This window comes from Stenella coeruleoalba, assembly GCF_951394435.1.
Source record: "Stenella coeruleoalba genome assembly, contig: scaffold_367, whole genome shotgun sequence".
NCBI classification, from domain to species: Eukaryota; Metazoa; Chordata; class Mammalia; order Artiodactyla; family Delphinidae; genus Stenella; species Stenella coeruleoalba.
The window spans coordinates 42,390-65,510 of NW_027646434.1; the positions used below are offsets into that span (position 1 = coordinate 42,390).

Sequence of the window (23,121 nt, forward strand, 5' to 3'; positions counted from 1 at the left end):
AAGGCCACCTCCCTCCTAAGGGAAAAGGACCCCACGTGGTGATCCTAACCACCAACCATGCCCTGAAGTTGCAGGGTTCGCTCCGTGGGCACACCGACCTCGAGTGAGGAGGCCCTCCAACTCCAAAATCCAGAGAGATAACCGGGGGCAACAGGGCACCATGACGACTCGTGTGAACATCACTTGACCTGGAGTTTCTCTCATAAAACAACAAGAGTGTGTCCCAAAAGAGTAGACTACTGCTTGCAGGACTTACTGCACCCAGAGGGGAGCTAATAATCTTGGCGGGGGAACAGTATACCACACTGTCACCATAGAAAAGCCTACAGACACCGTGATGATGGTGGCCAATAAGACCGGCTGGACTCCTGTTTACTTCAAAAGGCTGTTGACTCAGTGGCCATCATGGTCCTTGATCACCACTGACCCTGGACTGTCTGGGAGTTGAGCGGGCAGGGCTCTGACACCTGGTGCTGTTTGTACGTTAATTCAGGGGCCTAATTGAAGAAAGCGCAGACTACTGGTCAGAGCATCTAGGCTGGCAGAAAAGGTCAGCCTAAGGTGGCCGAACAAATGTGGGGCGGGGTGAAACTGGCCCCCACAGCGTCTCTGCACATCTCTTTCCTTGACCCTTAAAGGTCATTAGAATCTACAACACTTCCAATGCTGGTGCTCAGGTGGACGAGCAGGGAGGCAGGGGTCCTGGGGACATTCAACGTCACCGGGAGGCTGCTGGGGAGAAGCTCTGACCCTCACCCCAGGGTATGAGGGCTCCCAACTCAGCACTCAGCAGTTACAGAAGAAGGGTCTGCACCCTCAGCACTCCAAGAATGAGGAACGGGACAAAAGGCAGAGGAGGGGTTTGTCCCCAGCAAAGCCCATTAAAAATCCCTGGGAGATAAAAATAAAATCTGGGCAATAAAGTCAAGTCTAACCTTTTTTATCCTTTGTGCTTTGTCTAATTTCACGTGCTCCTAGGGTCCCGCATGCAGAGGTTCCACACCCGGCACTTCAGACCAGATTTCCTAGTGCAGAATGGCTGGGTCGACACCTCAGCTCCTGGGGCCCAGTGCAGACTCCGAGATATAGAGCCTGAGCTGCAGCCAACCCGGCCCTCGAGAGCTCCGCCCCCTCCCTCCCACTGACTCTCACAGGATCTCTACACAGCAGCCCAGCCCACAGCCCACGGGGTAGTGCATGCTCTCACCTCTCCATTCTCTGATCAAAATATAAAGTTTCCTTTGCTTGTGAACAAACTCAGTCTCGATCTGTTGGCCCCAATGACACTGGGCAGGGGGACACTTGTTGGGGTCCACTCTGGAGGATCAGTAACAGAAATTGAGACTATTGTAACTTCAATGAACAGATGTGTGAGCCAAACTGTAGTTAACATAGAACAGTGTATAAGGCTCGGGTAAAATAAGATGTTTCTAACACTTCCATTTGATATTTCCATCACTTTATTATAAGCAAGTTCAGTGAAAAGGTTTGTCTTATTTGTCAGGTCAATATTAGAGAAATGAAGTGATTTCTTTTCAAGGATGTACATCTAATAATCTTGGTTAAAGTTTCAATCTTGTTTTAAATGCTTTTCCATTGAAAATGATACCTCTCTTTCAGCTCCCCCATTTCTGAGAAGTATAAAATCTTATAATTTATTATTACCAAAGGGGAAAGGTGGGAGGAGGGATAAATTAACAGTTTGGAATGAACACATACACACTGCTATGTATAAAATAGATCATCAACAAGGAACTACTGTATAGCACAGGGAACTACACTCAATATTTTGCAATAACCTATAAGGGGAAATAATCGGGAAAAGAATAGATATTTTTATTGACATCATCTATCAATGACAGTTAAAGTGTAACCTAAGGGAAGCCGGTGGTGAGTGCTTCTGACCCTGAAGACTTCAATCATCTAAAGTTTGGACTCTGCCTACTTCCCAAGGCCCTTAATGAACATATGTGTAGCCGTAGCTTAAAAAATTCCCCAGTTTGGGTTTCGGGGAGACACTGATTTTGAAAAAGCCCTGGTGTTCTCCTTACATGAATGGGACTCTTCCTACTGCTAAAACATGTCTGTCACACCCAGAGGATGGTATACCGTCTGATCAGGAAGAGTTTGGAAAAGGCATCTCATCTCCTCATCTCCTGGTGCTCGGGTTCACCCCTCCAGCGTCTTTACTAACAGTCTCCCCACTTGGAGATGTCAGCACTGTCAACATCCTGTTGCGTACAGTTTGGAATTTGTCCAGAGGATGAAGCGGAAGGATGAGGAACAATGAGAGACAAGTCCTAGGTGTTCAGACAGGCACATGTCACTCTAATTTCCAATCAGGAAGATGAATTGACCAAAGGCTAGGGTTGCCCATGGAAACAGTATGGGGCTTGAGGAAATCCCACTGCTTTGTGGCCAGTTCCCATAAACACAAGTTGAACAATGGAACTCAGGGGCAGTAAAATTCACAAAACTGCAGAGTTGAAAATATCTATCACTGAAAAATGTCTTGAGGAAAGTCAGAGAAAAGGATTGGTAAGCAAGGGAGAATGGCAGGAAAGGGATTTGAGGAGGTAGAAAGGACTCGCCATTAAGCACAAGAAAAGGGGCTGAACATTGCCAACATTGCAGTTGCCCAAAAAGGCTGTATGCGTTTTTTTCTGTATATATTCAAGAAAAGGGCATACACTTTTTTAGCCAACCAAACAGGTGGGCACTGGAAATCAATACTACAAAAGATATCACTTCGCATCAGTCAGAAGAGCCATCCTCATAAAGTGTAAACACCAGAAATGCAGGACAGGGCAAGGAGAAGAGGGAGCCCTGTGAGGCTTATAGTGGAAATGTATATTGCCAACGGCCATTCTGGAGAAGTGTATTGTGTTTACTAAAGCATCTAAAAAATGAGCTACAGAGCATAGGGCACTTGCACTCATGGGCGTATATCTTGGGAAAAACAAAAATCGAGAGGACACAGGCACCCCAATGTTTACCCCCTCTCTGTTTAAAAGATCCTCGACTAGGATATAACTTAAATGTCTCTGGAGGGAAAAAAATGGATAGAGATGTGGTACTTATGTAGAGTGGAATATTACTCAGCCTGGAAATCAATGAAATATGGCCAGTTGTAACAACTCCGGAGGAGTTACGTATGATCTTTCTAAGTGACAGAATTCAAAAAGAAAAAGACACATATCATAAGATATCACTTAAAGGTGGAATCCAAAATGGCTACACATGAAATAAATTACAAAACAAAAACATAGTCAAATATGTAGAAAACACGCATAAGGCTGCTAAACGGAAAGGTGGGGAGGGGTGAGGCATCATCCAAGAGGTTGAAATTAGCAAAGATACCATTCCAAATACCAAACTGATAATCAACAAGGCCTACACGGTAGCTAAAAGAACTGCACTCAGCACACTCAAGTCACCGCAAAAGAATATCTATGACTGGTAAGAATCTGAAAAAGAATTTATTGATGTTTCTCTGTACGTGAATCAAGTGGATGTACAGCAGCAAGAAACAGAGCTTTGAAAATCAGCTGTAACCAATATAGTAATAAATTGAAAAAAGTAAACGACAGAGAGACAGAGAAAACCTCTTACAACTTTTCCTCAGGGACGGTGATGCAACATGGATTGAACACATCTAGACCCACAGCAGGATGAGACATAAGGCTGGAAACTGTTCACGCTAAGAGAAATGTGAGGTTGGGTGAGGAAATGCACACCCTTTAAAGTAATACTACCTGGTACCCATTCAATGGGTCCCAAATCTGCAGGTTCAAGGAATCTTCCTATAGCTAAAACATGCATGGAAAACCCAGAGGACTGTACACCATGTGATCGGGAGATGTGTCTAAAATGCAGCTCATTTATCCTCTCCTGGTGCTCCTGTTCATCATTCCAGCCACGTTACTTAGAATCTCCCCACTTGGAGAATCAGCACATTTCAACTTCTGTTTCACACATTTTGCAAATTGTGAGGAGGATGAACGGGAAGAGGGGGAACCAATGAGAGAATAGTTGTAGGGGTTTGGACGGGCACATGTCACTCTAATATCCCATTAAGAATAAGAATTAAAAAAAGGCTCAGCCTGCCTCGCCGGAGCCAAAATAGGGCCTGAAGCAATCCTGCGGCTTTGAGGCCAGCTCACAAAAGAGCAACTTAAAAAATGGAGCTCAGGGTCACTGCAATTCACAAACCTGCAGAGTTATAAATGAAAACTAACGTCCAAAAATATGTTGAGGTAAGGCAAAGAAGAGGATCTGAATGCAAGACAGAATTGCAAGAAACAGATTTCAAGAGATAGATTGGACTCGTCTTTAAAGCACATGAAAAGCGGCAGAATTTCGACAATGATGCAGTTGGCCCAAAAGGGAGTATGCATTTTTTCCTGAATATATCCAGGAAAAAACGCATACGCACTTTATGGGCAACGAAGCAAGCAAGCAATGCAAATGTGCACAACAAAGAAGTCTCATTTCCCACTGGTTAAAAGGGCCACCCGAAAAAATTGTAAAAACCAGAAATGCAGGACAGGCCATGGAGAACAGGGAGCCTTTATACACTGATGGACAGTGTGTGCACTGCCGGGAGCCACTCTGGAGAAGTGTATGGTGGTTCCTAAATCATCTAAAAAACAGAGCTACAGAGCATAGGGCACTTCCAATCACGGGAGTATATCTAGGGAAGTCTAAAAATCAACAAGACACAAGCACACCACAGTTTAGGGCTACTCTGTTTACAAGAACCTCAACTTCAGTACACCTTAAATATCCCAGGAAAGAGAACAATGGATAAAGAAGACGTGGTACTTATGTACAATGGAATATCTCTTCACCATGAAATCAATGTAATAAGGCTAGTAGAAGGATAAAGAGTGGAATTAGGTCCGATAATACTACTTGAAATAAGTCAAACAGAAAAAGAAACATATCATAAGATATCACTTATAGAGGGAGGATAAATATGGCTGCACTAGAAATGAATTACAAAACAGAACAGTGTCTCACATTTAGAAAACACACTTATGTCAGCTTAAGGGGAAAGGAGAGGTGGGGTGATGCATAAAACCAGAGTTTGAAATTAGCACAGATACCGTTCAATAAACCAAATAGGTATTAGACAAGATCTACACCTTGCTCAATGAACTGGCCTCAACACACCCTATACACCGCAGAGAAATATATCTGAGTAATAAGAATCTTAAAACCCATGTATTGATATATCTCCATAAGGGAATCAAGTGTGTGCAAAACGGCACAAACACAGCAGTGAAAATGAGCTAAACCCCATTATAGAAATAAATTTTAAAACCAAAACGCAGAAACAATGAAAGAGAGAAAAATTCTTACAAAACTCGCTCAGGGGCTGTGATGCAACCTGGAATGACCACATATAAACCCACAGCTGGATAAGACATAAGACTGGACACTTGGGGTTGAGAGGATTGGTGAGCTTTGGTGAGCAACTGCCGAAAGTTTAATGCAATACTTCATGCTACTCATTCCAAGGGTCCCAACACTCCAGGTTGAAGGGAACCTTCCTACAGCTAAACCTTGCATGGGAAATCCAGCAGATGGTATACAATATGATCGGGAAAGGTTTCTAAAACGCACCTCATTTTCCTCTCCTGGGGCTCCGGATCAACATTCCAGCCACTTTACTAACAACATCCCCACATGGAGAGTGAATGCCTTTAAGTTCCGGTATCTCACAGTCTGCAGTTAGTGTGGAGGATGAATGGGAATAGGGGGAACCAGTGAGAAAATAGCTGTAGCGGTTTCAATGGCCACATGTCACTCTAATTTCACATAGGAAGAAGAATTAACCAAAGGCACAGCAAGGTGCCCCAGAAGAAGAATAGGGCCTGAAGAAATCCTGTGGATATGAGGCAAGATCACAAAAATAAGACCTGAAAAATGGAACTAAGGGCAACTGCAATTCAAAAACCTGCAGAGTTATAAACGACAACTATTTTCCAAAAGTATATTGAGGTAAGGCTATGAAGAGGCACTGACAGCAAGGCAGAATTGCAGGAAACCGATTTCAGGAGGTAGACTGGAATTGCATTGAAAACATATGAAAAGACTCAGAACATCAACAATCATGCACTTGGCCAAAAAGGGCGTATGCGTTTTTTTCCTGAATATATTAAGGAAGAAACCCATAAACACTTTCTGGCCAACCAAGCAAGCTTGCAAAGGAAATCTGCACTACAATGAAGTCTCACTGCCCCCCAGTCAAAAGGGCCATCTGAAAAAAGTGTAAAATCCAGAAAGGCAGGACAGGCCATGGAGAACTGGGAGCCTTGTTATGCTGATGGGCGGGATGTAAATTGTCAACAGACTCTCTGGAGAAGTGTATGGTGTTTCCTGAAACATCTAAAAAACAAAGCAACAGAGCCTAGGGCACTTCCACTTATGGTCCTATAGCTTAGGGAAATGAAAATCAAAAAGACACAGCCACCCCAAAGTTTGGGACAGCTCTGTTTACAAGAACCTCGTTTACGGTACAAGTTCAATATCACAGAAAGCGAAAAATGGATAAAGAAGTTGTGGTACTTAAGTACAATGCAATATCACTCAGCAATGAAATCTATGTCATCAGGCCCGTAGCAGCATAATGAGTGGATTCAGGTATGATGATTCTAAGTGAAATAGGGTCACACAGAAAAAGAAATATCATAAGATATCACTAATACACGGAATGTAAACTTGGCTACACAGGAACTGAATTACAAAACAGAACAGGGTCTGAAATGTAGAAAACCAACTTATGCTTGCTTAAGGGGAAAGGTGAGTTGGGGTGCTGCAGAAAACCAGAGATTGAAATTAGCACAGATACCGTTCCATAAGCCAAATATGTAATAGACAAGAGCTACTCCTTGCTCAACGAAGTGGACTCAACACCCCATATTAAACGCCTAAGAATGTACCTGACTAGTAAGAATCTTAAAACCTATGGATTGCTATGTCTCCGAAAGAGAATCAAGCGTGTGTACAGTGGTATACACGCAGGAGTGACAGGATTGGTGAGGTTCGGTGAGCAAATGCAGACCCTTTATAGTCATATTGCATGGTATCCATTCCAAGGGTCTCAACTCTCCAAGTTTAAGGGATTCTTCCTTCAGCTGAAACATTCATGTGGAACACAGAGTATGATCCACCGTGTGATCGGGAAACGTGTTCAAATGTGTCTCAGTTTTCGTCCCCTGGTACTCGTGTGCAACATTCCAGACACTTTACTAACACTCTCCCCACTTGGAGAGTCAGTGCCTTCAACCTCCTGTTTGGCCCAGGTTGCAATTTCTGCGGAAGATGAACAGGAATAGGGAGAACCAATGAGAGACTAGCTGGAGGTGTCTGGACGTGCAAATTTAACTCTCATTTCCCACCAGGAAGAGGAATTAACCAAAGGCTCAGCGTGCCATGCGGGACCACACTAGGGTCTCAAGCAATCCTGCGGTGTTGCGGCCAGCTCACAAGAAAGCGAGTTGAAGAAAGGAGCTCAGGGGCACTGTCATTCACAAACCTACAGACTTATAAATGACAGCTATGGTCCAAAAATATACTGAAGTAAGGCTGCCAAGAGGACTTGAAAGCGGGGCAGAATTGCAGGAAACCGATTTCAGGAGGTAGACTGGAATTGCATTGAAAGCATAGGAAAAGAGGCAGAACGTCCACAATGATGCACTTGGCCAAAAAGGGCGTATGCGTTTTTTCCTGAATATATTCAGGAAAAAACGCATACGCCGTTTTTGGCCAACCAAGCAAACTTGCAAAGGAAAACTGTACTACAATGAAGTCTCACTGCCCCCCGGTCAAAAGGGCCATCTGAAAAAAGTGTAAAATCCAGAAAGGCAGGACAGGCCATGGAGAACTGGGAGCTTTAATATGCTGATGGGTGGGATGAAAATTGCCAACAGCCACTCTGGAGAAGTGTATGGTGTTTCCTGAAACATCTAAAAAACAAAGCAACAGAGCTTAGGGCAGTTCCACTTACGGTCCTATAGCTTAGGGAAATGAAAATAAAAAGACACAGCCACCCCAAAGATTGGGATGGCTCTGTTTACAAGAACCTCATTTACAGTACAAGTTCAATATCGCAGAAAGTGAAAAATGGATAAAGTAGTTGTGGTACTTACGTACAATGCAATATCCCTCAGCAATGAAATCTATGTCATCAGGCCCGTAGCAGCATAATGAGTGGATTCAGGTATGATGATTCTAACTGAAATATGTCACACAGAAAAAGAAACATCATAAGATATCACTAATACACAGAATGTAAACTTGGCTACACAGGAACTGAATTCCAAAACAGAACAGGGTCTCAAATTTAGAAAACCAACTTATGCTTTCTTAAGGCGATAGGTGAGTTGGGGTGCTGCCTAAAACCAGAGATTGAAATGAGCAGAGATAAAGTTCCTTAAGCCTAATATGTAACAGACAAGAGCTACTCCTTGCTCAACGAAATGGACTCAACACCCCATATTAAACGCCTAAGAATGTACCTGACTAGTAAGTATCTTAAAACCTATGGATTGCTATGTCTCCGAAAGAGAATCAAGCGTGTGTACAGGGGCATAAACGCAGCAGTGATAAGACTGGAGAGGTTCGGTGAGCAAATGAAGACCCTTTGAAGTCATATTGCATGGTACCCATTCCACGGGTCTCAACTCTCCAGGTTTAAGGGATTCTTCCTTCAGCTAAAACATGCATGTGGCACCCAGAATATGATCAACCATGTGATCGGGAGACGTGTTCAAATATGTCTCAGTTTTCGTCCCCTGGTACTCGGGTGCAACATTCCAGACGCTTTCCTAACACTCTCCCGACTTGGAGAGTCAGTGCCTTTAACCTCCTGTTTGGCCCAGTTTGCAATTTCTGCGGAAGATGAACAGGAATAGCGAGAACCAATGAGAGACTAGCTGGAGGTGTCTGGACGGGCAAATTGAACTCTCACTTCCCACCAGGAAGAGGAATTAACCAAAGGCTCAGCGTGCCGTGACGGAACCAGATTAGGCCCTGAAGCCATCCTGCGGTGTTGCGGCCAGCTCACAAGAAAGCGAGTTGAAGAAAGGAGCTCAGGGGCACTGTAATTCACAAACCTGCAGACTTATAAATGACAGCTATCGTCCAAAAATATACTGAAGTAAGGCTGCCAAGAGGACTTGAAAGCGGGGCAGAATTTCAGGAAACCGATTTCAGGAGGTAGACTGGAATTGCATTGAAAGCATAGGAAAAGAGGCAGAACGTCCACAATGATGCACTTGGCCAAAAAGGGCGTATGCGTTTTTTCCTGAATATATTCAGGAAAAAACGCATACGCCCTTTTTGGCCAACCAAGCAAGCTTGCAAAGGTAAACTGTACTACAATGAAGTCCCACTGCCCCCCGGTCAAAAGGGCCATCTGAAAAAAGTGTAAAATCCAGAAAGGCAGGCAGACCATGGCGAACTGGGAGCTTTATTATGCTGATGGGCGGGATGAAAATTGCCAACAGCCACTCTGGAGAAGTGTATGGTGTTTCCTGAAACATCTAAAAAACAAACCAACACAGCTTAGGGCAGTTCCACTTACGGTCCTATAGCTTAGGGAAATTAAAATCGAAAAGACACAGCCACCCCAAAATTTGGGACATCTCTGTTTACAAGAACCTCGTTTACTGTACAAGTTCAATATCACACAAAGCAAAAAATGGATAAAGAACTTGTGGTACTTATGTACAATGCAATATCACTCAGCAATGAAATCTATGTCATTAGGCCCGTAGCAGCATAATGAGGGGATTCAGGTATGATGATTCTAACTGAAATAAGTCACACAGAAAAAGAAACATCATAAGATATCACTAATACACGGAATGTAAACTTGGCTACACAGGAACAGAATTAAAAACAGAACAGGGTCTCATATGTAGAAAACCAACTTATGCTTGCTTAAGGGGAAAGGAGAGTTGGGGTGCTGCATAAAACCAGAGATTGAAATGAGCACAGATAAAGTTCCTTAGCCAAATATGTAATAGACAAGAGCTACTCCTTGCTCAACGAAATGGACTCAACTCCCCATATTAAACGCATAAGAATGTACCTGACTAGTAAGTATATGGAAACCTATGGATTGCTATGTCTCTGAAAGTGAATCCAGCTTGTGTACAGGGGCACATGCAGCAGTGATAGCTCTGGAGAGGTTCGGTGAGCAAATGAAGGCCCTTTGAAGTCATATTGCATGGTACCCATTCCACGGGTTTCAACTACCCAGGTTTAAGGTATTCTTCCTTCAGCTAAAACATGCATGTGGAACCCAGAGTATGATCAACAGTGTGAACGGGAGACGTGTTCAAATATGTCTCAGTTTTCCTCCCCTGGTACTCGGGTGCAACATTCCAGACGCTTTATTAACATTCTCCCAAATTGGAGAGTCAGCGCCTTTAACCTCCTGTTTGGCCCAGTTTCCAATTTCTGTGGAAGATGAACAGGAATAGCGAGAAACAATGAGAGACTAGCTGGAGGTGTCTGGACGGGCAAATTTAACTCTCATTTCCCACCAGGAAGAGGAAATAACCAAAGGCTCAGCATGCCGTGCCGGAACCAGATTAGGGCCTGAAGCCATCCTGCGGTGTTGCGGCCAGCTCAAAAGAAAGCGAGTTGAAGAAAGGAGCTCAGGGGCACTGTATTTCACAAACCTGCAGAGTTATAAATGACAGCTATCGTCCAAAAATATACTGAAGTAAGGCTGCCAAGAGGACTTGAAAGCGGGGCAGAATTGCAGGAAACCGATTTCAGGAGGTAGACTGGAATTGCATTGAAAGCATAGGAAAAGAGGCAGAACGTCCACAATGATGCACTTGGCCAAAAAGGGCGTATGCGTTTTTTCCTGAATATATTCAGGAAAAAACGCATACGCACTTTTTGGCCAACCAAGCAAACTTGCAAAGGAAATCTGCACTACAATGAAGTCTCACTTCCCCCCGGTCAAAAGGGCCATCAGAAAAAGTGTAAAATCCAGAAAGGCAGGACAGGCCATGGAGAACTGGGAACCTTGTTATGCTGATGGGCGGGATGTAAATTGCCAACAGACACTCGGGAGAAGTGTATGGTGTTTCCTGAAACATCTAAAAAACAAAGCAACAGAGCCTAGGGCACTTCCACTTATGGTCCTATAGCTTAGGGAAATTAAAATCAAAAAGACACAGCCACGCCAAAGTTTGGGACGCCTCTGTTTACAAGAACCTCGTTTACAGTACAAGTTCAACATCGCAGAAAGTGAAAAATGGATAAAGAAGTTGTGGTATTTACTTACAAAGCAATATCACTCAGCAATGAAATCTATGTCATCAGACCCTTAGCAGCACAATGAGTGGATTCAGGTATGATGATTCTAAATGAAATAAGTCACACAGAAAAAGAAACATCATAAGATATCAGTAATACACGGAATGTAAACTTGGCTACACAGGAACTGAATTACAGAACAGAACAGGGTTTCAAATTTAGAAAACCAACTTATGCTTGCTTAAGGGGAAAGGTGAGTTGGGCTGCTGCATAAAACCAGAGATTGAAATGAGCACAGATAAACTTCCTTAAGCCAAATATGGAATAGACAAGAGCTATTCCTTGCTCAACGAAATGGACTCAATACCGCATATTAAACGCCTAAGAATGTACCTGACTAGTAAGTATCTTAAAACCTATGGATTGCTATGTCTCCGAAAGAGAATCAAGCATGTGTACAGGGGCATAAACGCAGCAGTGATAGGATTGGAGAGGTCCCGTGAGCAAATGAAGACCCTTTGAAGTCATATTGCATGGTACCCATTCCACGAGTTTCAACTACTCAGGTTTAAGGTATTCTTCCTTCAGCTAAAACATGCATGTGGAACCTAGAGTATGATCAACCATGTGATCGGGAGACGTGTTCAAATATGTCTCAGTTTTCCTCCCCTGGTACTCGGGTGCAACATTCCAGACGCTTTACTAACACTCTCCCCATTTGGAGAGTCAGCGCCTTTAACCTCCTGTTTGGCCCAGTTTGCAATTTCTGCGGAAGATGAACAGGAATAGGGAGAACCAATGAGAGACTAGCTGGAGGTGTCTGGACGGGCAAATTTAACTCTCATTTCCCACCAGGAAGAGGAAATAACCAAAGGCTCAGCATGCTGTGCCGGAATCAGATTAGGGCCTGAAGACATCCTGCGGTGTTGTGGCCAGTTCACAAGAAAGCGAGTTGAAGAAAGGAGCTCAGGGGCACTGTAATTCACAAACCTGCAGAGTTATAAATGACAGCTATTGTTCAAAAATATACTGAAGTAAGGCTGCCAAGAGGACTTGAAAACGGGGCAGAATTGCAGGAAACCGATGTCAGGAGGTAGGCTGGAATTGCATTGAAAGCATAGGAAAAGAGGCAGAACGTCCACAATGATGCACTTGGCCAAAAAGGGCGTATGCGTTTTTTCCTGAATATATTCAGGAAAAAACGCATACGCCCTTTTTGGCCAACCAAGCAAGCTTGCAAAGGAAATCTGCACTACAATGAAGTCTCACTTCCCCTAAGTCAAAAGGGCCATCTGAAAAAAGTGTAAAATCCAGACAGGCAGGACAGGCCATGGAGAACTGGGAGCCTTGTTATGCTGATGGGCAGGATGTAAATTGCCAATAGACACTCCGGAGAAGTGTATGGTGTTTCCTGAAACATCTAAAAAACAAAGCAACAGAGCCTAGGGCACTTCCACTTATGGTCCTATAGCTTAGGGAAATGAAAATCAAAAAGACACAGCCACCCCAAAGTTTGGGAAGCCTCTGTTTACAAGAACCTCGTTTGCAGTACAAGTTCAACATCGCAGAAAGTGAAAAATGGATAAAAAAAGTGGTGGTATTTACTTACAAAGCAATATCACTCAGCAATGAAATCTATGTCATCAGGCCCTTAGCAGCACAATGAGTGGATTCAGCTATGATGATTCTAATTGAAATAAGTCACACAGAAAAAGAAACATCATAAGATATCAGTAATACACGGAATGTAAACTTGGCTACACAGGAACTGAATTACAGAACAGAACAGGGTCTCAAATTTAGAAAACCAACTTATGCTTGCTTAAGGGGAAAGGTGAGTTGGGGTGCTGCATAAAACCAGAGATTGAAATGAGCACAGATAAAGTTCCTTAAGCCAAATATGGAATAGACAAGAGCTACTCCTTGCTCAACGAAATGGACTCAACACCGCATATTAAACGCCTAAGAATGTACCTGACTAGTAAGTATCTTAAAACCTATGGATTGCTATGTCTCCGAAAGAGAATCAAGCATGTGTACAGGGGCATAAACGCAGCAGTGATAGGATTGGAGAGGTTCGGTGAGCAAATGAAGACCCTTTGAAGTCATATTGCATGGTACCCATTCCAAGGGTGTCAACTACCCAGGTTTCAGGGATTCTTCCTTCAGCTGAAACATGCATGTGAAACCCAGAGTATGATCAACCGTGTGATCGGGAGACGTGTTCAAATATGTCTCAGTTTTCGTCCCCTGGTACTTGGGTGCAACATTCCAGATGCTTTACTAACACTCTCCCGACTTGGAGAGTCAGTGCCTTTAACCTCCTGTTTGGCCCAGTTTGCAATTTCTGCGGAAGATGAACAGGAATAGGGAGAACCAATGAGAGACTAGCTGGAGGTGTCTGGACGGGCAAATTGAACTCTCATTTCCCACCAGGAAGAGGAATTAACCAAAGGCTCAGCGTGCCGTGCCGGAACCAGATTAGGGCCTGAAGCCATCCTGCGCTGTTGCGGCCAGGTCACAAGAAAGCGAGTTGAAGAAAGGAGCTCAGGGGCACTGTAATTCACAAAACTGCAGACTTATAAATGAAAGCTATCGTCCAAAAATATACTGAAGTAAGGCTGCCAAGAGGACTTGAAAACGGGGCAGAATTGGAGGAAACCGATTACAGTAGGTAGACTGGAATTGCATTGAAAGCATAGGAAAAGAGGCAGAACGTGCACAATGATGCACTTGGCCAAAAAGGGCGTATGCGTTTTATCCTGAATATATTCAGGAAAAAACGCATACGCCCTTTTTGGCCAACTAAGCAAGCTTGCAAAGGAAATCTGCACTACAATGAAGTCTCACTTCCCCAGGGTCAAAAGGGCCATCTGAAAAAAGTGTAAAATCCAGAAAGGCAGGACAGGCCATGGAGAACAGGGACACTTGTTATGCTGATGGGCGGGATGTAAATTGCCATCAGCCTCTCTGGAGAAGTGTATGGTGTTTCCTGAAACATCTAAAAAACAAAGCAACAGAGCCTAGGGCATTTCCACTTATGGTCCTATAGCTTAGGGAAATGAAAATCAAAAAGACACAGCCACCCCAAAGTTTGGGACGGCTCTGTTTAAAAGAACCTCGTTTACGGAACAAGTTCAGTATCGCAGAAAGTGAAAAATGGATAAAGAAGTTGTGGTACTTACGTACAATGAAATATCCCTCAGCAATGAAATCTATGTCATCAGGCCCTTAGCAGCATATGAGTGGATTCAGGTATGATGATTCTAACTGAAATAACTCACACAGAACAATTAACATCATAAGATATCACTAATACACAGAATGTAAACTTGGCTACACAGGAACTGAATTACAAAACAGAACAGGGTCTCAAATTTAGAAAACCAACTTATGCTTGCTTAAGGGGAAAGGTGAGTTGGGGTGCTGCATAAAACCAGAGATTGAAATGAGCACAGATAAAGTTTCTTAAGCCTAATATGTAACAGAAAAAAGCTACTCCTTGCTCAACGAAATGGACTCAACACCCCATATTAAACGCCTAAGAATGTACCTGACTAGTAAGTATCTGAAAACCTATGGATTGCTATGTCTCCGAAAGAGAATCAAGCGTGTGTACAGGGGCATAAATGCAGCAGTGATAGGATTGGAGAGATTCGGTGAGCAAATGAAGACCGTTTGAAGTCATATTGCATGGTACCCATTGCACGGGTCTCAACTCTCCAGGTTTTAGGGATTCTTCCTTCAGCTAAAACATGCATGTGGACCCCAGAGTATGATCAACCATGTGATCGGGAGACGTGTTCAAATATGTCTCAGTTTTCGTCCCCTGTTACTCGGGTGCAACATTCCAGACGCTTTACTAACACTCTCCCCACTTGGAGAGTCAGTGCCTTTAACCTCCTGTTTGGCCCAGTTTGCAATTTCTGCGGAAGATGAACAGGAATAGGGAGAACCAATGAGAGACTAGCTGGAGGTGTCTGGACGGGCAAATTGAACTCTCATTTCCCACCAGGAAGAGGAATTAACCAAAGGCTCAGCATGCCGGGCCGGAACCAGATTAGGGCCTGAAGCAATCCTGGGGTGTTGCGGATAGCTCACAAGAAAGCGAGTTGAAGAAAGGAGCTCAGGGGCACTGTAATTCACAAACCTGCAGACTTACAAATGACAGCTATCGTCCAAAAATACACTGAAGTAAGGCTGCCAAGAGGACTTGAAAGCGGGGCAGAATTGCAGGAAACCGATTTCAGGAGGTAGACTGGAATTGCATTGAAAGCATAGGAAAAGAGGCAGAACGTCCACAATGATGCACTTGGCCAAAAAGGGCGTATGCGTTTTTTCCTGAATATATTCAGGAAAAAACGCATACGCCCTTTTTGGCCAAGCAAGCAAGCTTGCAAAGGACATCTGCACTACAATGAAGTCTCACTGCCCCCAGTCAAAAGGGCCAGCTGAGAAGAGTGTAAAATCCAGAAAGGCAGGACAGGCCATGGAGAACTGGGAGCCTTGTTATGCTGATGGACGGGATGTAAATTGCCAACAGCCACTGGGGAGAAGTGTATGGTGTTTCCTGAAACATCTAAAAGACAAAGCATCAGAGCCTAGGGCACTTCCACTTATGGTCCTATAGTTTAGGGAAATGAAAATCAAAAAGACACAGCCACCCCAAAGTTTGGGACGGTTCTGTTTACAAGAACCTCGTTTACGGTACAAGTTCAATATCACAGAAAGCGAAAAATGGATAAAGAAGTTGTGGTACTTATGTACAATGCAATATCACTCAGCAATGAAATCTATGTCATCAGGCCTTAAGGAGCATAATGAGTGGATTCAGGTACGATGTTTCTAAGTGAAATAAGTCACACAGAAAAAGAATCATGATAAGATATCACTAATACACGGAATGTAAACTTGGCTACACAGGAACTGAATTATAAAACAGAACAGCGTCTCAAATTTAGAAAACCAACTTATGCTTGCTTAAGGGGAAAGGTGAGTTGGGGTGCTGCATAAAACCAGAGATTGAAATGAGCACAGATAAAGTTCCTTAAGCCTAATATTTAAGAGACAAGAGCTTCTCCTTGCTGAACGAAATGGACTCAACACCCCATATTAAACGCTGAAGAATGTACCTGACTAGTAAGTATCTTAAAACCTATGGATTGCTATGTCTCCAAAAGAGAATCAAGCGTGTGTACAGGGGCATAAATGCAGCAGTGATATGATTGGAGAGGTTCGGTGAGCAAATGAAGACCCTTTGAAGTCATATTGCATGGTATCCATTCCACGGGTCTCAACTCTCCAGGTTTAAGGGATTCTTCCTTCAGCTAAAACATGCATGTGGAACCCAGAGTATGATCAACCATGTGATCGGGAGACGTGTTCAAATATGTCTCAGTTTTCGTCCCCTGGTGCTCGGGTGCAACATTCCAGACCCTTTACTAACACTCTCCCCACTTGGGGTGTCAGTGCCTTTAAACTCCTGTTTGGCCCAGTTTGCAATTTCTGTGGTAGATGAAGAGGAATAGGGAGAACCAATGAGAGACTAGCTGGACGTGTCTGGACGGGCAAATTGAACTCTCATTTCCCACCAGGAAGAGGAATTAACCAAAGGTTCAGCATGCCGTGCTGGAACCAGATTAGAGCCTTAAGCAATCCTGCGGTGTTGCGGCCAGCTCACAAGAAAGCGAGTTGAAGAAAGGAGCTCAGGGGCACTGTAATTCACAAACCTGCAGACTTATAAATGACAGCTATCGTCCAAAAATATACTGAGGTAAGGCTGCCAAGAGGACTTGAAAGCGGGGCAGAATTGCAGGAAACCGATTTCAGGAGGTAGACTGGAATTGCATTTAAAGCAGAGGAAAAGAGGCAGAACCTCCACAATGATGCACTTGGCCAAAAAGGGCGTATGCGTTTTTTCCTGAATATATTCAGGAAAAAACGCATACGCCCTTTTTGGTCAACCAAGCAAGCTTGCAAAGGAAATCTGCACTACAATGAAGTCTCACTTCCCCCCGGTCAGAAGGGCCATCTGAAAAAACTGTAAAATCCAGAAAGGCAGGACAGGCCATGGAGAACTGAGAACCTTGTTATGCTGATGGGCGGGATGTAAATTGCCAACAGCGACTGGGGAAAAGTGTACGGTGTTTCCTGAAACATCTAAAAAACAAAGCAACAGAGCCTAGGGCATTTCCACTTATGGTCCTATAGCTTAGGGAAATTTAAATCAAAAAGACACAGCTACCCCAAAGTTTTGGATGGCTCTGTTTAAAAGAACCTCGTTTACGGTACACATTCTGTATCGCAGAAAGTGAAAAATGGATAAAGAAGTTGTGGTACTTACGTACAATGCAATATCCCTCAGCAATGAAATCTATGTCATCATGCCCATAGGAGCATAATGAGAGGATTCAGGTATGATGATTCTAACTGAAATAAGTCACACAGAAAAAGAAACATCATAAGATATCACTAATACACGGAATGTAAACTTGGCTACACAGGAACTGAATTACAAATCAGAACAGGGTCTCAAATTTAGAAAACCAACTTATGCTTGCTTAAGGGGAAAGGTGAGTTGGGGTGCTGCATAAAACCAGAGATTGAAATGAGCACAGATAAATTTCCTTAAGCCTAATATGTAACAGACAAGAGCTACTCCTTGCTCAACGAAATGGACTCAACACCACATATTAAACGCCTAAGAATGTACCTGACTAGTAAGTATCTTAAAACCTATGGATTGCTATGGCTCCGAAAGAGAATCAAGCATGTGTACAGGCGCATAAACGCAGCAGTGATAGTATTGGAGAGGTTCGGTGAGCAAATGAAGACACTTTGAAGTCATATTGCATGGTACCCATTCCATGGGTCTCAACTCTCCAGGTTTAAGGGATTCTTCCTTCAGCTAAAACATGCATGTGGAACACAGAGTATGATCAACAACGTGATCGGGAGACATGTTCAAATATGTCTCAGTTTTCGTCCCCTGGTACACGGGTGCAACATTCCAGACGCTTTACTAACACTCTCCCCACTTGGAGAGTCAGTGCCTTTAACCTCCTGTTTGGCCCAGTTTGCAATTTCTGCGGAAGATGAACAGGAATAGCGAGAACCAATGAGAGACTAGCTGGAGGTGTCTGGACGGGCAATTTTAACTCAAATTTCCCACCAGGAAGAGGAATTAACCAAAGGCTCAGCGTGCCGTGCCGGAACCAGATTGGGCCTGAAGCCATCCTGCGGTGTTGCGGCCAGGTCACAAGAAAGCGAGTTGAAGAAAGGAGCTCAGGGGCACTGTAATTCACAAATCTGCAGAGTTATAAATGACAGCTATCGTCCAAAAATATACTGAAGTAAGGCTGCCAAGAGGACTTGAAAGCGGGGCAGAATTGCAGGAAACCGATTTCAGGAGGTAGACTGGAATTGCATTTAAAGCATAGGAAAAGAGGCAGAACGTCTAAAATGATGCACTTGGCCAAAAAGGGCGTATGCGTTTTTTCCTGAATATATTCAGGAAAAAACGCATACGCCCTTTTTGGCCAACCAAGCAAGCTTGCAAAGGAAATCTGCACTACAATGAAGTCTCACTTCCCCCCAGTAAAAAGGGCCATCTGAAAAAAGTGTAAAATCCAGAAAGGCAGGACAGGCCATGGAGAACTGGGAGCCTTGTTATGCTGATGGGCGGGATGTAAATTGTCAACAGCCACTGGGGAGAAGTGTATGGTGTTTCCTGAAACCTCTAAAAAACAAAGCAACAGACCCTAGGGCATTTCCACTTATGGTCCTATAGCTTAGGGAAATTAAAATCAAAAACACACAGCCACCCCAAAGTTTGGGACGCCTCTGTTTACAAGAACCTCATTTATCGTACAAGTTCAGTATCACAGAAAGTGAAAAATGGATAAAGAACATGTGGTACTTACGTACAATGCAGTATCACTCAGCAATGAAATCTATGTCATAAGGCCCATAGCAGCATAATGAGTGGATTCAGCTACGATGATTCTAACTGAAATAAGTCACACAGAAAAAGAAACATCATAAGATATCACTAATACACGGAATGTAAACTTGGCTACACAGGAACTGAATTCCAAAACAGAACAGGGTCTCAAAATTAGAAAACCAACTTATGCTTGCTTAAGGGGAAAGGTGAGTTGGGGTGCTGCATAAAACCAGAGATTGAAATGAGCACAGATAAAGTTCCTTAAGCCAAATATGGAATAGACAAGAGCTACTCCTTGCTCAACGAAATGGACTCAACACCCCATATTAAACGCCTAAGAATGTACCTGAGTAGTAAGTATCTTAAAACCTATGGATTGCTATGTCTCCAAAAGAGAATCAAGCGTGTTTACAGGGCCATAAACGCAGCAGTTATAGGATTGGAGAGGTTCGGTGAACAAATGAAAACCCTTTGAAGTCATATTGCATGGTACCCATTACACGGATCTCACCTCTCCAGGTTTAAGGTATTCTTCCTTTACCTAAAACATGCATGTAGAACCCAGAGTATGATCAACCGTGTGAACGGGAGATGTGTTCAAATATGTCTCAGTTTTCCTCCCCAGGTACTCGGGTGCAACATTCCAGACGCTTTACTAACACTCTCCCCACTTGGAGAGTCAGCGCCTTTAACCTCCTGTTTGGCCCAGTTTGCAATTTCTGCGGAAGATGAACAGGAATAGGGAGAACCATTGAGCGACTAGCTGGAGGTGTCTGGACGGGCAAATTGAACTCTCATTTCCCTCCAGGAAGAGGAAATAACCAAAGGCTCAGCCTGCCGTGCCGGAACCAGATTAGGGCCTGAAGCCATCCTGCGGAGTTGCGGCCAGGTCACAAGAAAGCGAGTTGAAGAAAGGAGCTCAGGGGCACTGTAATTCACAAACCTGCAGAGTTATAAATGACAGCTATCGTCCAAAAATATACTGAAGTAAGGCTGCCAAGAGGACTTGAAAGCGGGGCAGAATTGCAGGAAACCGATTTCAGGAGGTACACTGGAATTGCATTGAAAGCATAGGAAAAGAGGCAGAGCGTCCACAATGATGCACTTGGCCAAAAAGGGCGTATGCGTTTTTTCCTGAATATATTCAGGAAAAAACGCATACGCCCTTTTTGGCCAACCAAGCAAGCTTGCAAAGGAAATCTGCACTACAATGAAATCTCACTTCCTCCCAGTCAAAAGGGCCATCTGAAAAAAGTGTAAAATCCAGAAAGGCAGGACAGGCCATGGAGAACTGGGAGCCTTGTTATGCTGATGGGCGGGATGTAAATTGCCAACAGACACTCCGCAGAAGTGTATGGTGTTTCCTGAAACATCTAAAAAACAAAGCAACAGAGCCTAGGGCATTTCCACTTATGGTCCTATAGCTTAGGGAAATGAAAATCAAAAAGACACAGCCACCCCAAAGTTTGGGACGGCTCTGTTTAAAAGAACCTCGTTTACAGTACAAGTTCAACATCACAGAAAGTGAAAAATGGATAAAGAAGTTGTGGTATTTACTTACAAAGCAATATCACTCAGCAATGAAATCTTTGTCGTCAGGCCCTTAGCAGCACAATGAGTGGATTCAGGTATGATGATTCTAACTGAAATAAGTCACACAGAAAAAGAAACATCATAAGATATCAGTAATACACGGAATGTAAACTTGGCTACACAGGAACTGAATTACAGAACAGAACAGGGTCTCAAATTTAGAAAACCAACTTATGCTTGCTTAAGGGGAAAGGTGAGTTGGGGTGCTGCATAAAACCAGAGATTGAAATGAGCACAGATAAAGTTCCTTAAGCCAAATATGGAATAGACAAGAGCTACTCCTTGTTCAACGAAATGGACTCAACACCGCATATTAAACGCCTAAGAATGTACCTGACTAGTAAGTATCTTAAAACCTATGGATTGCTATGTCTCCGAAAGAGAATCAAGCATGTGTACAGGGGCATAAACGCAGCAGTGATAGGATTGGAGAGGTTCAGTGAGCAAATGAAGACCCTTTGAAGTCATATTGCATGGTACCCATTCCACGGGTTTCAACTACCCAGGTTTAAGGTATTCTTCCTTCAGCTAAAACATGCATGTGGAACCTAGAGTATGATCAACCATGTGATCCGGAGACGTGTTCAAATATGTCTCAGTTTTCGTACCCTGGTACTCAGGTGCAACATTCCAGACGCTTTACTAACACTCTCCCCACTTGGAGAGTCAGTCCCTTTAACCTCCTGTTTGGCCCAGTTTGCAATTTCTGTGGAAGATGAACAGGAATAGCGAGAACCAATGAGAGACTAGCTGGAGGTGTCTGGACGGGCAAATTTAACTCTCATTTCCCACCAGGAAGAGGAATTAACCAAAGGCTCAGCGTGCCGTGCCGGAACCAGATTAGGGCCTGAAGCCACCCTGCGGTGTTGCGGCCAGGTCACAAGAAAGCGAGATGAAGAAAGGAGCTCAGGGGCACTGTAATTCACAAACCTGCAGAGTTATAAATGACAGCTATCGTCTAAAAATATACTGAAGTAAGGCTGCCAAGAGGACTTGAAAGCGGGGCAGAATTGCAGGAAACCGATTTCAGGAGGTAGACTGGAATTGCATTGAAAGCATAGGAAAAGAGGCAGAGCGTCCACAATGATGCACTTGGCCAAAAAGGGCGTATGCGTTTTTTCCTGAATATATTCAGGAAAAAACGCATACGCCCTTTTTGGCCAACCAAGCAAGCTTGCAAAGGAAATCTGCACTACAATGAAGTCTCACTTCCCCCCGATCAAACGGGCCATCTGAAAAAAGTGTAAAATCCAGAAAGGCAGGACAGGCCATGGAGAACTGGGAGCCTTGTTATGCTGATGGGCGGGATGTAAATTGCCAACAGACACTCGGGAGAAGTGTATGGTGTTTCCTGAAACATCTAAAAAACAAAGCAACAGAGCCTAGGGCACTTCCACTTATGGTCCTATAGCTTAGGGAAATTAAAATCAAAAAGACACAGCCACCCCAAAGTTTGGGACGGCTCTGTTTACAAGAACCTCGTTTACAGTACAAGTTCAACATCGCAGAAAGTGAAAAATGGATAAAGAAGTTGTGGTATTTACTTACAAAGCAATATCACTCAGCAATGAAATCTATGTCATCAGGCCCTTAGCAGCACAATGAGTGGATTCAGGTATGATGATTCTAACTGAAATAAGTCACACAGAAAAAGAAACATCATAAGATATCACTAATACACGGAATGTAAACTTGGCTACACAGGAACTGAATTACAGAACAGAACAGGGTCTCAAATTTAGAAAACCAACTTATGCTTGCTTAAGGGGAAAGGTGAGTTGGGGTGCTGCATAAAACCAGAGATTGAAATGAGCACAGATAAAGTTCCTTAAGCCAAATATGGAATAGACAAGAGCTACTCCTTGCTCAACGAAATGGACTCAACACCGCATATTAAACGCCTAAGAATGTACCTGACTAGTAAGTATCTTAAAACCTATGGATTGCTATGTCTCCGAAAGAGAATCAAGCATGTGTACAGGGGCATAAACGCAGCAGTGATAGGATTGGAGAGGTTCGGTGAGCAAATGAAGACCCTTTGAAGTCATATTGCATGGTACCCATTCCAAGGGTGTCAACTACCCAGGTTTCAGGGATTCTTCCTTCAGCTGAAACATGCATGTGAAACCCAGAGTATGATCAACCGTGTGATCGGGAGACGTGTTCAAATATGTCTCAGTTTTCGTTCCCTGGTACTTGGGTGCAACATTCCAGATGCTTTACTAACACTCTCCCGACTTGGAGAGTCAGTGCCTTTAACCTCCTGTTTGGCCCAGTTTGCAATTTCTGCGGAAGAT

General features: G+C 43.6%; 1 long non-coding RNA gene across 1 annotated transcript in view; it reads right to left on the reverse strand.

Moving 5' to 3' along the window:
• Nucleotides 1-8,182: 8,182 nt before the first annotated feature.
• LOC307181114 overlaps nucleotides 8,183-23,121 on the reverse strand; it is a 55,335-nt gene continuing 40,396 nt past the window's right edge. The window contains exons 2-3 of the long non-coding RNA XR_013825909.1: nucleotides 11,315-11,392; nucleotides 8,183-8,242 (exon numbers count right to left, since the gene is read on the reverse strand). This is a non-coding gene — a long non-coding RNA (uncharacterized lncRNA). The remainder of the gene's footprint in view (nucleotides 8,243-11,314; nucleotides 11,393-23,121) is intronic.